Source organism: Urocitellus parryii, chromosome 7 (genome assembly GCF_045843805.1).
Source record: "Urocitellus parryii isolate mUroPar1 chromosome 7, mUroPar1.hap1, whole genome shotgun sequence".
Lineage (NCBI taxonomy): Eukaryota > Metazoa > Chordata > Mammalia > Rodentia > Sciuridae > Urocitellus > Urocitellus parryii.
This window is the reverse complement of record NC_135537.1, coordinates 110,368,211-110,382,664: the sequence shown is the minus strand read 5'-3', so window position 1 is coordinate 110,382,664 and position 14,454 is coordinate 110,368,211. Positions and strand designations below refer to the sequence as shown.

At 38.4% G+C, this 14,454-nt stretch overlaps 1 protein-coding gene across 1 annotated transcript in view; it reads left to right on the top strand.

Moving 5' to 3' along the window:
• The window catches only part of LOC144256101 (E3 ubiquitin-protein ligase TTC3-like), a 75,103-nt gene extending 66,797 nt beyond the window's left edge, over nt 1–8,306 (top strand). The window contains 3 exon segments of the mRNA XM_077801227.1: nt 2,578–2,918; nt 4,745–4,885; nt 8,237–8,306. The gene's annotated coding sequence lies outside the window, so the exon portion shown is untranslated.
• The last annotated feature ends 6,148 nt before the right edge of the window (nt 8,307–14,454 follow it).

Sequence of the window (14,454 nt, the reverse complement as noted above, 5' to 3'; positions counted from 1 at the left end):
CTTTGATATACTATAGCCTATCGCCATTCTTTTCTAGACGTAGTATGTATGATGTGTATGTACGTTCTAGCATTTGAATAAATAATACAGAGTAGCAGTTTCCTTTGATTGAAGCAGGCCCTCTCTTCTGTACCACCTGGGATTATTATAATTTCTAGATACTTGGAGGCATAAAACCAAAATCTTAAAATTAAGATCTGTTTCCTCATCAAATATAGAATAAAAACTAGTGTATCTGAGATGTGTAAGACTTTATTGATCCAGCATACCATATTTTACTGCTAATGTGAGGTTGTTCTGAATCTTTTGAATACTAGTGATTGCTCTTATAAAATACCCCAGTAAAGAAAAGCATTAGTTGTATTTTGGGGGCTTTATAATATAGCTAAAACTAATGTCACTTTATTGTATTCTGGGATACTTGTTATCTGAAGTTTACACACAGAGATTCTTTGTTAATACTAATTGAAACGGATTAGGTTCAAAGATGGTCAGAGGATAGGAATTTAAAGACTCTCTAGAAGAGTTGATTAGAGATGGATTTCAGATTGAAATCCTATAAGTTGGGGAACATTTTCTACAGCACAAAAAGTGTCCTCCTGCTGGTACCCTACCTTTGCCAGGGATGCTGATCCAGGCTATGGGTGGTGTTCCTTTCATCTCGCCTTCAACTGAATGCTTAGTCAGGGGCTTCCCTCTTGGCCTTCCCCTGTGGCCCTTCTGCATGTAGGTTGAATCTCCTATATCTAGATGGCTGGTTCCTTTAATCAGTCTGGTCTTAAATGTCTGAGGGGTAAAAAGGTACATCTACCTTGAACTTTAGTTTATAAAATATTTTATTGATCCAAATTTTTCTGTCTCCATTGAACTGAATAAGAAATTGTTTTATTTCGGACTGAAAAAGCACTTCTTATTTATAGTTCTCTTGGTTTTTATAGCAGATATGGAGAGAAAAATCTGTGGATTCCAATATACTATTTTATTATTAATTTGCAATTTTAGCTCATGTAATTTTATAAATACTCAAAAGAATTTTCATATCCAAAATCCTGGAGATTTAGTTTTCTAGGAACTTACTTAATAAATATCCTTAAAACCTATTTACTTTTCGTCTCTTTTCTTCCTCAGTCATTTGGAGGATGTTTAATGGTTATTGAGATTAGATGTGAGGTAGGCCCTCTAAGTGCTTATGGGCTTAAATTCAGTTATAAGCAGATGGTGCTAAGGTTTTGCATAGCAGAGTACTATAGCAGCAGAAATCAGGGTCACTATCCTGGTCTAGAGATGGAGACCTCCATGACACAGAGATCAGAAGAAAGAACAGACCAGATGAAGGAGTTGAGGGGATGAACTTTTGGGGAAGGGAGGATATTGTAATGCTTGGGGTCAGAGTGTTTCAGGTAGAAGAAAGAAAGTATTTGATTGCTAGAATAAAAGAGTGGGGCAGGGTGACATACTCCTTTCATAGCTATAAAATAAGTTTACTTTAACAAAGGTATCTATCTATAGAGTGAGTGTGGAAGTAGCCCGGGGCCAGGGTCAGGAGATCCTTGTGCTCTAAGCCATGTTATGTCACTAGGAAACTGATCTATGGTTCATGCAGGGAGTACTATCAGCTCTACACTTAATGAAGATGAACTGAATGGCAGTGTGGAGAAGTAGGAAGGAGGGGCTGGTTATTTACTTACTGCCATTAGCCATGTCTGGATGAAGGAGTGGAGAGGGAGTGGATGGAAGAGAACTAAATGGGAGAGGGATCTAGGAGGAGCAGATGAAAGAGCTGTGCCATGCTCAAGACTGGGACAGAGCATGTGGACATGGGAAGTCTAGGGTGGACTTGAGGGGAAGAGCAGCCCGATGAGACTGCACTGGGGCTGGTTTTGAACACCTTTGGGTCCCAGAGTCATCCAAGTGGATCTGTAGATATGGCTCTCAGGATAATATTCTAGACTAGAAACTTTTAAAAGTGGGTATTAATTAGCAGTGAGCATAGTCACTGAGGACTGAGAGGACATGAAATGGCCTCGGAGAAGATAGCATGTGGCAGAGGTTCCAGCCTCAGATGACATTAGAAGGAACATCCATACTTAGGCATGGAAAGAGGATAAGAGCTACAGGGGAGAGCTGAGCTCTCCTTGTTGAAGGAGCCAGCAGAGCAGAGCCAGAGGGCACATTTTGAGAAAGAAGAGGCAGCTGGCATTCCTAGATGTCCTTGTGACTTAGTGGAGTAGACACCTTTGGAGAGTGCTGGACAGCTAGCTTTGATCAACCAAGTTCAGCTAGGAAGGAGAGAAGCATTAGAGTGCAGACTGAAGGAGGGGTATTAGGCAGGTGAAATGTTCTCATTTAAGCAGCTTTTCTAATTTTACAGGAAAAAAGTATACTGTAGAAAATTATTTAGAAGTCAGAAATCTACCCTTGCTTTAAGAACTACCAAGTTATGATCAGCAATTATTTTAAGACAAAAACATTGTATTCAGATTTCCTATATTATAGTCATGCAGTCTCTGTCCTTGCCTGTTTCTCCTCTTAAGACAATTCCTAAGTGACCCAATTCCTGTGGTGTGTCCCTCACAGATTCATCCTGAGTTTCCCCCTGAGTCTTCAGGCCATGATGATCAAGGGCCTGGGACATTTGTAAACAGTGCAACTGGAGCAGTTAAGGATATAGATCTGTTCTCCACCGGTGATTGCCCAGAGGAGTCTACTGCACTGTCACCTCGATTGCCCTCTGGTCAAACTGAAGTTACTCAGCCATCAGAGCATACAGGGGCCAGCCAGACAACTCCATCTGAACAAAGCCCTGAGGCACATCAGAAAGTACCTGTTCCTCCAGAACGTGCTTCAAGCAAGTCTCCAAAAAAGCCGTTCAACAGTATTATTGAGCACCTGTCAGTGGTGTTCCCATGGTACAGCAGGTATGAATATAAAACATTTATGACTGTTAAATACTTCATTGAACTGATGTTTCCTGATCAAATAAAATCAAGGCTGGCTAGAGGCTAACATGGAAAAAACTGCATGATGTTTTGCTCATTAGATGCTACTTTTCTTTCTTTTTGTAAACATAGAGGTGAGCATTTTCTTTCCTTTTTTTGTAGTGCTGGGGACAAACACACACCTCATACATGCTAGACCCAAGCTCTACCACTGAACTACACCCCTAGTCCTCAAATAAATTTTTAAACATACACATCTAGATTGAAAATATTGAGCACTGGGTAATCAACACTGAACAAAATCTGTCAGTTTGCTTAGATTTTTATGAGATTCATAGCACTCTCTTAACAGTAGTTGTTATGAAATTAGTAAATTAATTGTAAAATAATAGTTTTCTGTCTTTTGAGAGAAGATAAATCACATATAAAAGAAAACAGCAGCAATTTACACCTTGTAGATAGTACCTCTGATTTGTTGGAGGTGCAAGGTTGAAAAAACCAGACTGAATTTGACAGTACATGAGGACTGTATAAATGTCACAGAGGATCCTTGGGAGACTGGGGAAGAATTCCTCGTATCTGGGTCAAGAAGAGCTATAAGTGGGGCTGGGGATGGTTGCTAGCACTTCAGCAGTGTTTCTGCCTCCCCATGGCTCCAGGTTGGGACAAGAAAGAGCAAGATTAGGATTGATGAGTAGCTCAGAAGAGAGGACTCCACACAGAGAATGGCCTCTGTACCTGCCTTGTTAATTCTCATTCTCTGTCAATGTTAGTTACAGGCTTTGCAATTGAAATTTGGAAACAAAGTCATCATTAATGATTGGTCAGAATTAATATTTTACAGTCTCAGTGGAACCCTGCCACTTGAAAATAAGTATATTTTGTCTGCATTTGGGCATATTTTGCCCTAAGTTTGACAAACATTGTAAGTTCTCTCAATAGCAGTTCTCATGTCAGTTGTAAAAATAATCAAGTTGTAATTATCAGAAGTACCCTACAAATAAAATTTCGTACAGTCTTAATTAAATTTGGCAGAAATGTGTTCTGATTTTCTGAAAGCTAAAATATTCGGGGCACTAGTGGTGCAAATATCAAGTTCCCATTGACTGATGGTGTACTATTCCCATTTGATGGCATTTGAGAAACATTCAGACTTTGAAAGCTGGTTTGTTAGGGATTTTTTCAAAGAAGGAAATCTACAAAGCTAGTTTTTTCTTGGATAGAAAGAGATCTTATTGATTTTAAGTTATTTTTAAATAAATAAAACAAACAACTAAAAATTTTTTTTAAATAATATTGTGGAAATTTTCACAACTTCTTGGAAAGATTAATTCTGCCTTAAAATATTCATGCTTTTCATGTGTAGTTATTATTGTCCTATGTTCTACAGATTAATTTTTGTATATTTACTTTTTCGAGTTGGACTTCTGGGTTGATATTGGCACATTGACTTTCTGTTGTCATTTATTGTTTACTTTCCCTTTCAGCACTAAGCTTGCTGGTTTTATTAAAAAGGTTTGAAACAAAAACAAGAACTTACTCTCAGGATTGGGTATTGATGAAATTGTCCAAAGAGTGACAGAACACATTGTAGATGAAGAGAAAAAGAAAAAGATATTTCATCCAGATGCAGTAAAATGTTCCCCCTAATCTTTATTTATTGATATGAGAATTCTTTTTTTTTTTAAAGCTTCAAACCAAAATATAGAGAAAATTTACCAAAAAAGATGATCAAACTTTAGGTTACTAAGTTGAACATTGCTTCCTTTGTGCTCTCTCACCCAACCCCCTTGTTATCTCTTAAGCCAAATCCAGGAAAGGGCAAGAGAACATCTGAGGCCAGCTCTGCTGCTTCTGTGAACCAGTCTTCCCAGGGCCCACCCTCAATTGCTGGACCATCATCCAAAACTAAGGGACAGAAAACAGAAGATGTCCCCATGAGTGTCGTACGTATAATGTCGTAGCTAGTTTTACTTTTTTTTTTTAACTTTTTTAGTTGTAGTTGGACATGGTACCTTTATTTTATTTATTTTTATGTGGTGCTGAGGATCAAACCCAGGGCCTCACATGTGCTAGGGAAGTGCTCTACCACTCAGCCCCAGCCCCAACCTAGTTTTACTTTTTAATGAAGAACAAGAACAAAACAATTTTTAACCCATGATTTAGCACCATTCTTTTCATTTATAGTCCTACTTTATTGGATCCTAAAATTAGAAACCAAATGTTGCTGTATTTGAAGGTGTCCAATTTGAACAGCAGTGAGTAGTTCTAAGGAATGCCCAGGACCTAGAACAGGGAAAAGCCTTACACTCAAGCTCTAACTGCATCGAGAGAACTGAGTTTTCTGTCTTCTTGCTGTGTTGCTGCAGATGGGCAGATATGTTGATATATTTACTTACTTATATATTTTAGTATTAGTTGCAATATTTGGATTAGTTGAAAAAAATTAATCTTTAACTAATTTTATTCTTCATAATCATGGACTATGAAATCAGCCTGGGTTGCATCACTTCACATCACTGTTTGCTGGGGTAATATCTGCCCTGACCAAGCTATTTCTGGATGAAATGCTGCCATGAAAGGACCAGGTCAGCCCTGTACTGAAAATCTGGTTTTTGCCCTTCACCTCTTCCCTCACACACCTGGGAAGGGCACACTGGAATGGGCTAAATGTGCCTGAAATCTAACATGCTGATTTAAGTTGTTTCTTCTCCTTTTAAACAGTAAGAATCATTTACATTTACATGGAACATTTTGTAAAATGCTGTTATAACTATGTCTGAATTGATAAGGCCTTGTAATTGTTTATATTTTATAATAAGGAAATCAAGGCCCAGATGCGACTTTCTAGCATTCACTGGACTGATGGCATAGTTGTAGCTCGGACTGGGCCTTTTGACTTAAGTGAGCAGCATGTCATTCCCAGTTCTTTCCACACTGACCAGCTGATGCCAGAGTAGGGACTGCATGTGGTTGAAAGAGGGGCCATCAACTCATGGCTCAGGTAGGGGGCCATGATTGAATTCTGGTGTGAAGCACATTTCCCTGTTGCTCCAACTGTGGTAGCAGAGTGTAGAGGACAATGAAAGGTCACAGCCCCATAATGTTCTCAGCAGTGAGTTCACAGTACAAGATGTAGAGTAAGGCTAGTATGTTAACTTGAGCTTGCAGTGAGTCTTTTCATGAACTTACTTTTATTCCTTTTATACATTTTGTGCTTTACACTATACCTTTGAAGACTTACCACACCACATACACTCAACTCCCAGAAAGTCTCATCCCCAACCATATCCTAGAGAGAGTGCTTATAGGCATGTGGAGTACCCACCTCGAGTCAGTCCCTGCTTCTCCCTGGGGTTTCTTATGTGTCACATGTTCTGTGACCCTTTAACCAGGCAGGATTCCCAGGGCATTCCCATTCATGTGCATGTGTGTTATGACCATCCCCACCTCAAGGTAGACTTGAAGTAATCACCTGAAAGAGATCTCCTAGTTCATAGTCAGTGTTGATAATAATAAAGTTATAAAAGCCACTTTATTTAAACTTTACCAAATTACATGAGAAATAAAAATTTATATTCAAACTGATACTTAACTAGATAATTATAGGTAGTGTTTGAAAAATGAAAAAAAGTTGTTTTATATTTTTAGATTACAGAAGTAATGCACACTCAAAATAGAAAATAGAAATAAAGGGGGCATATTAAAAACCCTAAAGCTGAGCATGGTGGGACACGCCTGTAATCCCAGTCACTTGGGAAGCTAATATAGGAAAATCACAAGTTCAAGTTCTCTACCACAATACTCTGAAAAAAAATAAGAACTCTTAAAATTTACCCTCTAGTTAGCATTATTACATTAGAATATATTTTTCTAAACACACACACACACACACACACACACACACACACATGTATGTATTAATTTAATCAAAACAAATACCAGAGCCATACTTTTTATGTTCTTTGGGGGATATTTCAATTTTTTTACCGTGGTTTGCTTTTTACTTAGAAATATACTGTGTTCATCTTCCTATACTAGAAAACAGTCAAGTTAACTATATATTTTCCCAGCTAACCTGGCTTTGAATTTTGCAAAGTGAGTTGGAGAGGTCTTCTCCTGCCCTTCCCCAGGGCTCACACCTCCCTTTCTTCCCTGATCCTTGAGTCACAGACAGCAGTAGAGCAACATGAACACCTTTGTTCTCTCTGGTCTGCCCCTGTCTAATTTGTAATTCTCTGTCTGCACCCTTCCAGCACTTATGGAAGGAGCAGGACCCCACACAGTAGTTCAGGATCTACACAGCTTGATGTCTGCTTCAGTCAGTCACTTGGGATGTTTTCATATTTTTGGAACATCAGTTGGGGCAAGGTTTCTTACCAGATGCTTAAAGTCCAGAAAAATAAGACTCATGTCCTGCCTTTAGAGTGCTCAGAGTTAAGAGGCAAGTTAGAATAGAGCTGATGCAGTGCATGATAAGTGCTGTAAGCTGCAAGGCGAACTCTGTGCTTGGTGGCCTAAGTGTCACTTGGGGTATATGTCACATAGGAGGCCAGAAAACTTACACTCATCTGTTTCCAGTGTCTCACACAATCCCCGACTGTGGATGTTAGTTGGTTTAGCTGTCTGTTTTGAAATGTACTAATATTCCATGTTCATGGAAACTTTTAAAAAATTATAAAAAAAAATTAATCTCCTTGGCCAAGGGGTAACCCTATTAATATTTTTATATCAGATTATTTTCTAGGCACTTCTGTAGACATTCTCTCTTTTTAAAAAATTGAATTACGTGATAGACTGTTATATAACTTGCATTTATTCAATGATTTGTGGTGACCAGCTTTCTGTGTCAAGGATCATGGTATTCCATCATGATGTTAATTGGCTACATGATAGTCTATTGTGTAGATTTGTCATAATTTAAGTCCCTGTTAGATAATTAGATGAATAATTAATTTGTAATATCTAGTTAATAACCATACTTCATGTATGCTATAGGGATAAATAGTATAATATAAGTAGTAATATCTCACCAGGGAATCTGTTAATTATAAAAACCAGTATTCCCTCTGAGAACATTAGAAATTCAGAAATATACTTTTATTTTTGTATTTTTATGTTTTCTCTTTAAAAATGCTATTTAAAAACAAGTTGTTTCTTCATTCTGCCCAGCCATAATTTACCACCCTTTGTGGCAAAAATGTTTGAAGGCCACTCATGTCATGAGTCATGAAAAACTCATGTCATAAACAGAGATTTCTTTAATCTTTATTTTTCAGATATGTTTGTTTCCACAGGTACTAGATGCAGATTCCTGTGAAATATGCCATGAGGTGTTCAAATCAAAAAATGTGCGTGTGCTAAAATGTGGGCATAAGTTTCACAAAGGGGTAAGAATTCTCTTTGACCATCTATATCATGCATTGTGACTGCCAACTGTTTTGAAAATAAAAAAGGAATTTTTTTCTTAAGTATCAATACTTATAATTCCAAGCCACTCTATAAGCCTACACATGTCTCTGGTCATTGCCCTTTGCAAAGACTGGTGCTGAAGAAGCGAGAGAGTGGTCCTGGACCAGGGGTGTGTGCAGCTCTGCAGACTGTACTTTCTGTAATAATGTCACGGGTAGAAAAGAGTTGACTTCAGGAACTATAATAGGTACTGAGAGTCAAAGCAATATGAATTCCTTTAAAGATGGTTTATTACATGACTAAATGAATAAACAGTGTAGCACTTTATTAATTTAGTGTACTGTATAAAGGTGGTTTAACATTTTAAAAGAGAAAAACTAAACCTTGTTGGGTCCCTTGTGCTTGACTCTGAGCATTTGTACTGTACTCTTTCTGCTGAGTGAGGACAGATCAGGTCTCTGTTGTGCTGATTTATTCATCCTTGAGAAAGGGATGCATACAGAATACCCACTAATAGGAAATGAGAAAGCTTTCTCCTCCAGATAGGGCATCCTGGCTTGGACTTTCTAGGTTTCCATGCATACTCGGCCATGTTGCAACAGCAGACTGGCTAAGAGCAACAGGGTACATGGCACACGGTCTGGTGGGATGTTTAAGAACCAAGCCAAGACCATGAAGAGGAATGGGCTAACATTTGGGTGATAGAGTCCCAAGAGTCATCAAAATGCTGACCTCCTACAAAACATGGCGACTGGTGCTGAAGAATTGAGACTGGAGCCAGATGTAGTAGAGGGCAAGGCCACACAAGGGGCCATATCTGAAGGGGGCTTATTTCCACTGTAGTTTTATCCATACTCCTGTTCTAAGCAGCATTACTGTCCCTGAGTATTGGGCAGCATTAGGCCCCATCAGACTTGCAGGTGACATTATCCGTGTATGCCAAGGAGTCCAGCAGTGCAGGGGAACTAAGGCCCCCACATGGTCCTGAAGGCACTGACTGATTTTGTTTTCTTCTTTTCAGTGCTTTAAGCAGTGGCTAAAAGGGCAGAGTAATTGCCCTGCCTGTCGTGATGGTGATCTGTCAGAAGAGTAGTCTGTGTCTACCCTCCAGGACTGGCCAGCCAGGACTGCCTTCCTGCTGCTGTAGGTAGTCACTCTTCACTAAGCATCACTCACCCACATACCAAGTTGAAATAATGATAATTCCTACTTTCAGTATAAAAAACAAACATTTGACGAATCTCTGGCATTCTGTATCACAAAGCCAATCAGTGGAAATCTTTAATTCAGTTGTTATTAGGTAATTTCTCCACTCTGATTCAATATTTCAATGATAGTCAAATAATGGCTTATCAAATGATGTGTCATCGCATTCTTACATTGTTAGGGCTGTTGTGGAAGAGATCTGTGAGATGGGAGCTTCTTTGGGGAAGTATTGTGAGCACCCCAAAGCAGTTTAAATTATAAGAATTCTTAACCTGGTGAAGTGCCCAGGTTTCCCTTTTGTGTTTGAAAAATCTGTTCCAGTGGCTCTATAACAGAGATGATATTGACCTTTAAAATTTTTTATACATTTTCCCTCAGAGATACTGCATTTTTAAAATGGGCTTAAACAAGTCACATTTTAATAATTTGTACTTAATATTAAAATATTGGCTGATATGGACCAAAAAAGATTCACATTTCCTCTTCATGAAATGTCATGTGCTTTTGATTTTCATTTTATTTGTTTTTCCATATATTTTTTCCCCTTCATATGGTAGTAGATTGAATCCTGGGCCTCACAAATGCCAGTCAAGGAAGCTTTCCACCAGTGGGCTACATCCCCAACCACTCCATAGGTTTTTATTTTATTTTTGTTTTTTAATCTTTTTATGTTGTAATTTGATATTTGAAAATCAATTGCAAAATTACTTTATTAGTTATCAGCCAAGACTTTCTTACCCCCCAAATCAAGGCTGTGTATTCAACATACCAACCCCATATTTGAATTTGTTCTTAGAATATGCTGCTGTTCTCATTAGCAGTATTTGGCTCTCTTTGTGAGTCAGTCAGCAAGTGCTTGGATATCTACATCTAGCTCAGTGCTGAGCCCGCACAGGCGCTGTATAGACTAGTAACCATCGTTCTCCTCCTTACCCACCCCCCAAAAGAGAAACTTGTGTAATTAGACAATTCTGCGGTGTCTGTGTTACAACTGTTCTGTGTTTGACATTTGTGTAAAATAATGCATGCAATCTTGTACTGTGCCTAAGAACAAAACTGTGACTGCATTAGGAACTATTTAGATTCTTTTAGTGACCTATGGACAGTGGTAAATATGGAAAAGTGAATCCTGGACACATTCCACCTCTCAAACATGAAGGATCAAAAAGTGATTTTCAGTGTGTTCTTCCTTCCACTGCAAACTCAGTCAGTCACGAGTGTATGGGCAGATTTGGTCACCTTCCTCTGCCTGTGCTCCATGTGAGTTGTGATGTCTTGGTGACGTAGTCCATAGAAGCCCCCTCCTTACTCTGAAGCATTCTCCATCTTGGTCCCTAAAACATTGTCTGCATTTTCATGGCAGTTAAGAGCTGTGCATATTAAATACACAAGGGACAGTTTGTAGCAACTGGTATGAAGGAGAAAAGCAACTAACGAGTGAGAGAATGTATTCTGTCCTTAACTTCAGAGCCTTGTGAACATGCCTTACATTTGTCCAGTAATTGTCAATAAACAGCATTCTAAAAGACCGGCAGTGCACTGTCATTCTTGCCCATTCTTTCTCAGATAATGTTAAAATACATTCTACATGAAAATTCAAGGCCTCCATTCTATGCTAACATTTTAAAAGTGACTTACTTCATTTGGAAAGAACAGCCATGCTACATCTGCTAGAACCTGGTTCAAAACTCCTTTGTGCCTAAAGAGAACTTGACAAACTCACGTTTACACAATTAACTATTTAAATTTGTGAATTGAATTTTTATGCAGAGATGATAAAGAGTTCACTATTTTAGGCTTAATTAACAGATTTTTCATGTGAATACAAATACACACATATAAGGACCCTGAAGACAATTACATTTCTCAGGATTTTTTTTTTTTTTTTGGCATCTGGAACTAATGAGGCTGCTTGATTTAATTTATTTTTGAGTATACTCACTGTAAAAGATTAAAGAATGCAAATTTTAAAAATCTAGTGTTTATTCAAGCATATTCAAAGAATTATCAGTACATATTTTTAATCTGTTAACATTCAATTCAGAATAATGTATAACTTAAAGCAATAATTATTCTTTTAAAAATAAGGTTATTTTTCTCTACTGAACTGCTTAATCTGTTAAGAATAATGAATAATAAATAAAATTGAAGTGGTACCCAGCACATTATTACTACATTTTTAAGTTAATTTTAAAGATAGTATATACAGTGGAGGCAGGTGGTGAGAATGATCAACACATGACAACTTGTAGCAATAGAACTAGAATAGAATAGTTTTCAATCAGACAACCCTCTGTGAAGGGAACAGGTGGAAGAGACAGTGCAGAGATGGGAATTTCTTTCATCCACATGAGGCTGTCACCCAGGAGACTGAAAGGCAAAGGTAGTCAAGTGATGAGCAGTTTGTTAGAATGAGGACCCCAAACATCTCAGGACCCAGCATGAAAGAAGCACAAAAGATATTTAGGTCTTTTAAACACATTCAATAGGCTTGATTAAAAGGCTTATCTTTAACAGAGTTGGTCCAGTCATGTCTACTTCCTTTTTATTTTTCTTCTTTATTCTTGACACAGTAAAGACGTCCATATTCCTATGGCCATGTACACTTCAGAGCCTTCCAGGCAAGACCTGCCATGGAAACAAATACTGGAAACTATTTATTTGACAGGGGTGTAGGAGTAGTTTACAAGGCAACAGGCCAGATGTTTTGATTACACTGGTAAACAAAAGTTAGGGGCCCCATGAATCCTGTTATGGAGTTAAATAGATAACAAATATACAAAGTCATCTCAGGTAGTCAGAAGAGTTTTGAAGGAGAAGCAAAGAAAGCACTTAGATTAATAAAATTTTCAAGGGCTTAGCACAGTGCATAGCACAAAAACCCTTGAAAAGGGGGAACTAGTAATTGGTAAGATGAGGGTCTGGAAAGTGCAAAGGGAGAGTTTGATCCTATAAGAAAAAGTTTTTGTTAGGTTAGGTCATAGCATTTTCTCAACACAGCCCAGACTGGAATGCAATTAAGTAGTGAAAAGACCAAGAGGAAATCAGATCATCTCAAAATCATTTTGAAACATAGCCGTGTTCCTGAAATCTTGACTTTAAGGGTAATGTGATTGTAGAGGAAAGGACAGTTTCACATTTGGCTTTCCCAGATTATCTGTACGAGCACTCTTGAATTGGCCTTTCCTATTCAGTTTGAGTTTACAGTCAGAGCCCACCCTCCCCAACTCGGGGTATTTGAACTGACACGTTGGAAGAGCCCAGACAAGGTGATCCCTAGTGAAGAAGCTGTGTACTCCAGACTCCTCAGCTTAGGGTGAGCTTGGGGTGTTCTCATTCATTCTAACATTGCCTTAGCTGTGTGTTGTCACTTCCTATTCCCCCTTTAACTCCTCACTAAAAAGAAAATATTTAGGGCTGGGGCTGTAGCTCAGTGTGCAGAGTGCTTGCCTAGCATGTGCAAGGCACTGGGTTCAATCCTCAGCATCACATAAAAATAAACACATAAAATAAAGGCATTCTGTCCATCTACAATTACAAAAAAAATTTTTAAATATTTAGCAAAGATGCAGAAGTTGAACACCAATAGTCAACTACAAACTCCTAATGAATCAATCATCAAATCAAAGTGGTCAAACCATCAAGTCAGAAAAAAAAAAGTTTTTTTAGCTACATTAAGAATGATTTTAGATATCCCTTGTGGGGGGAAAAAATACTTTGATCTCATAGTATATAGAACATCAATTCCAAATGGATCATAGTCCTAAATATGAAAAATAAAATAATGCTGCTCTATAAGAATACAGTTTTCCTTCCCTTGGAATAGACAAAGATTTCTTAGAAAACAAAAAGCACTAGCTTTAAGAATAAAAAGCTGATAAGTTGGATTTTGCTGCAGTTAAGAAGTTACCAAGGGCTGGGGCTGGGGCTCAGTGGCAGAGCGCTTGCTTAGCATGTGTGAGGCGCTGAGTTTGATCCTTAGTACTACATAAAAATAAATAAATAAAGATATTGAGTCTATCTACAGTTAAAAAAAAAAAAAAAGAACTTACCAAGTTGCCACTGATTGTGAAAAAGCAAGCCATCGTGTGGAGGAAATGTCAATACATGCTTCCAAAGAAAAGAAGGCCAATGTCGTGAACAGGCACAGATTTTGAACTGGTGTTTCACAGATATCCAGTTGGCTTATATGTATTTTGATAGCCAAATTTGTTCACTATCCATCGTCAAGGAAATTTAAGTTAAAATCCTAAAATTTAACACCTAGAAAGATACAGTCTTGAAGTTACCTGGTACTGGTAGGGTGGTTTATCTGCTTCTCATGGAGTTGTTCATCTCTAAGATGTGTGTGAAGGTCTGGGGTGCTGGAGTCAGCTCAGACCAGGCTCCAGAACAAGGGCCAGTTGTTAAATTTTTAGGAATTTTGTGAACCAGTGGTCAAACACAGCTACTATTAAACCGTGAACAATACAAGCAAGCAATTACTTCGTGATTACTGTAGTTTGTTATGTTTTGGTGCTATTGTTACCTCATCTGTAGAAAGCTTTTAATCAACCATAGTGAGAGTAGTTAAACCCCAGAAATTGGCATATGCTAAACATCAGAGCCTGGCCTGCCTGGAGAATCTGATGAAGCCTGTAATTCTCTCTCTTGGAGAAACAGCTCCTCTATAATGCTGCGTGTGTCCTTTGGCCTTTCCCTTCACATTTGAATTGATGATTAGGAGACGCACAGACCATTCTGAGATGATCTCTGCAGGATGAGCTCCTCAGGGCTCTGGCCAGGGCCTCGCCCCTGCTCTTCAGGAAGTACACTGCTAACCAGGTCTGTCTGGCTCAGGGACCAAGACCTGAAATCTGTGGTGAGACAGCCCTTCACAGTTGCCTGGGAGCCACCA